The following is a 4277-nucleotide window of genomic DNA, read 5'->3' on the forward strand; positions in this document are numbered from 1 at the left end:
ATCTGAATGAAGGAATCCATCAACATGAGGCCGATGGAGTCCCATGAATCACAGCCATGGTGTTCATTATCTGATAGAGAACAAAGGAAATCATTCCAAGATCATGATCCATCACTGTAACAGGCAGGACTGTAGAAGTGGAGAAAGGACTATGGAATTGTGCTCAATACACACAATTACAGTCTAATATAGGTTACAAGATTGGTTCTGGGGCCTCAACCACCTGGTCATGTAGTTGTTGTTGTTTTTAAGTGTCATTGGTTCCAACCCATACAGACCCTGTATATGGTTTCCAAGGAGCCGCTAGTGAGCTTGACCCACTGACCTTGCAGTTCAAACAGATTTGCATTCTTGCACATTAACCCACAGAAGGTATGTGATAGTTGGGTGTGATTCATGATCATGTGACCCTACGTCATAGCCTTGAGGTGGTTACAATATAAGGCTCCCTAATCTCTAGTCTGAATGGCTACTTTGGGTAACTAACTGCCCAGGCAAGTTTCCTGGTTCTTTTGTGATTCATCTATTTTCAACTATCCTCTTTCTGAGCTAGCCTTGGACTAGTCTAAACATAGCCTCATTGCTGGTTTAATAGTCAGCAAGCACTGAAGAAGTAGCATAAAGATCTCAAATGGCATCTGAATTTATGCCAAGACTCAGAATGGAGTTCGGGCTTCTGCTTTAGATATAAGCCAAGTGGAAAATGTTGCATTTTCTCCTAATAAATATTTTTCTCTACTAGGCAAGATGTGCTTTAGGGGAAGGATCCTGTCTTATTCATATCTGTCTATCTGCCTATCTATCTGAAACAACAACAACACACACATATTACATACACAAGGGACTTCAAAAACTTCATGGAAGAATTTCATTACATTTCAATTCCATATTTCCATGCACCCTTTGAAGCTTCCTCATGTATCTATATGAAAGGACTTCAAATAGTTTGTGGGAAAATAGAATTAAAAGATTTAAATTTTAGAATAACTTTATTTCTCAACATAGTCTCCATTATGTAAGAGATGATACTAGACATTCAATCCATACATCAAGAACTGAGGGTCCTGAATATTTGATCATGTCAGTGCAGTCTTTTATATTATTACCTGAAGACAAATGTTGTTATTAGGTGCTGTTGAGTCAGTTCTACCTTGAAGTGATCCCGTGCACAACAGAACGAAACCCTGTCCAGTCCTGTGCCATTGTTAAGCTTAAGCCTATTGATGCTGCCACTGTGCCAATCCATCTCACTGGGGGTATTTATCTTTTTCACTGACCCTCCACTTTACCAAACATATGTCCTTCTCCAGGGACTGGTTCTTCCTGATAATATGTCCAAAGTGTGTGAGATGAATTCTGGCCTTCCTGACCTATAAGAATCATTTGGGCTGTACTTTTTCCCTACACCGATTGGTTTGTTCTTCTGACAGTCCATGTATTTTCAGTATTCTTCTCCAGCACCATAACTCAAATGCATCAATTCTTCTATGGTCTTCTTAATTCATTGTCAAACTTTCACATGCATATGAGGCTACTAAAAATACTATGGCTTGGGTAAGGTGTACCTTAGTCCTCAAACTGTTATTTTTATTCTTGAAAACTTTAAAGAGGTCTTGCACAGCAGATTTTCCTAAAGCAATATGTCATTTGATTTCTTCATTGCTGCTTCCATGAATGTTGATGGTGGATCGAAACAAAATGAAGTCTTTGACAGTTTCAATCTTTTCTCATTTATCATGATGTTGTTTACTGACCCAGTGGTGAAGATTTTTGTTTTCTTTACATTAAGGTGCAGTCCATACTGAAGGCTGTTGTCTTTGATATTCATCCATAAGTATTTTAAGTCTTCTTCACTTTCAGCAAGTAAGATTGTATCATATGCATATTTAGATGTATTACATTTTTTAAAAATTTAAGATTAGGACATAAATTGGATGACTATTGTTTTCCCATTGGAACTTATGAAACTGCCCTTTCTGAGAGGAGAAAAACTCTCTGGTGAAGATTTCCCAGTTTTTTTGCTACAACTTTGGCTACTTTTCCCCAAACATTCACGATTAGCAGATGTTGTTCTTTGGACCTCCAGAAAATCAATAATCAAAGTGCTTGATCATCTCAAAACGCTGTGGCCATGAACTTGACTCTTGATCAGTCAGCTTTTGCTTTGAACCAATCCCACCTCTTGGCAGCCATTGCATTGATTATGCTTTGTCTTCAGGATCATATTGGTAAAGCCATGCATCATCTCCTGTTACAATTTTCCAAAAAAGTGCTTCAGGATCTTGATCCCACTTGTGTAAGATTTCCATTGAAATCTCTACTTCTATCTGCAGTTGATCTGGGCACAACTGTTGTAGTACTTATCAAGCAGAAAGTTAGTTCAGCTTCAGTTTTTTAGTCAGGCTTGTATAAGCTGAACCAACTGAGATGTCTATAATGTTGACTATTCTTTCTACTGTTAATCATTAGTCCACTTCAATTAGGGACTGAATAAGATTAATTTTTTATTACAAATTGATGTGGATGGTCTGGCACCATATGTTTCATGTTTAATATTGTCTCATTCCTTCTTAATTATGTGTTTGTAAACTACTGATTTCATGGGGGTATTATACCCATAAACTTCTCATAAAGCATCACTGATTTCACTGTTATCCCACCCGAGCTTCACCATAAATTTGATGATTATTCATGTTTCTATATTAACAGAATTCAGGTTGCTTTGATAGGACTCTCTCTTTTTTTTTTTTAAGTTTTTATTGTGAGGTTTACATAGGACAACATCAACTTTACCCTCATCCTATCGTATTTCATTTCACTGCAAAGATTACAGTCCCCTCTATGCATCATCATATAACCCCAAAGGGTACACCACACAGGCCTCCCCCCACCCCCAGCTGCCAGCACACAGCCCTTCTCCCACCCTGAGTCCAGTGTCCCCAGCCACTCCATCTGTCCACATCATCTTCTCTGTCTCCAATTCCTGGCATCACTGCCTCTCTGGGTAGGGTCCCACTCTCCATTTTTCTCAATTGATGGTCTGCAAATAGAGAGAGCTTTATTTCCTCTTTGCCAATTTGGATGCCTTTAATTTCCCTATCTTGCCGTATAGCTCTGGTTAATACTTCCAAAACAATATTGAATAGGTGTGATGACAAAGGGCATCCTTGTCTGGTTCCCATTCACAGAGAGAAGGTTTTCAGTTTCTCTTTATTAAGAGTGATGTAGGCTGTTAGTTTTGTATATATGCTCTTGATTATGTTGAAGAATTTCCATTAAATTCCTACTTTGTTGAGTGTTTTTATCAGGAATGGATGTTGGATTTTGTCAAATGCCTTTTCTGCATCAATCGATATGATCATGTGGTTCTTTTCCTTTTTCTTATTTAAGTGGAGGATTACATTGATTGTTTTTCTAATGTTGAACTATTCTTGAATCCCTTTTATGAAACCCACTTAGCAATGACATGTTATTTTCTTTTGATGTGGTGCTGGATTCTTTTGGCTAGGATTTTGTTGAGAATGTTTGCATCCTTGTTCATGAGGAATATTGGTCTGTAGTTTTCTTGCTTAGTAGTGTCTTTTCCTGTTTTTGTTGTTTTTAATGTTTTATTGTGAATTATGTGATAGTTTATATGGGATAACATTAGTTTTACATTCATCCTATCATATATTGTTTCATTGTGATGGTTACAATCTCCTCCATGCATCATCAACCAACCAAATGGTATATACACTACAAGTCTTCCCCCTGGTTGTCAGCACACAGCCCCTCTCTCTCTCTCTGTCTAAAGTCCCCAGCTGCTCCATCTCTCCACGTCATCGTCTCTGACTCCATCACAGGCATCACTGCTTCTGTGGGTAGGGTCCGTCTCTCCGCTCTTCTCCCTTCATGGTCCCAGGGACCTCGGCTCCTAGACTAAAAAGTTAATCACTCCCCTCCTTGCTACGAAACATCTATCTTTACATTTACAACCCTCACAATCATTCCTGATAACAATTATTCACTATTGTATATCACAAGGGACTTATCCTCATTTCATCAACCCAGCCTAGACAGATTGGCTACTACTCAGTGGAGATTCTACCTTCTTCTATGCCCTCTGGATCTAGGTTCCCTCTTAAAAGCTTGTAAGCCAGTCACTTCTTGCCTTTGTAGTCCCCCCATTTTGGGTAGCCAATGTCCAAGTTTCCCATCCCTGTCTACTCTGTGTATGGAGGGTGTGGGAATGATCCTTGCTGTAAACATTTATTCCCTCTTTTGAGCTACTGCATCCA

This window comes from Chrysochloris asiatica, unplaced genomic scaffold (genome assembly GCF_000296735.1).
Source record: "Chrysochloris asiatica unplaced genomic scaffold, ChrAsi1.0 scaffold00135, whole genome shotgun sequence".
Classification (NCBI taxonomy): Eukaryota; Metazoa; Chordata; class Mammalia; order Afrosoricida; family Chrysochloridae; genus Chrysochloris; species Chrysochloris asiatica.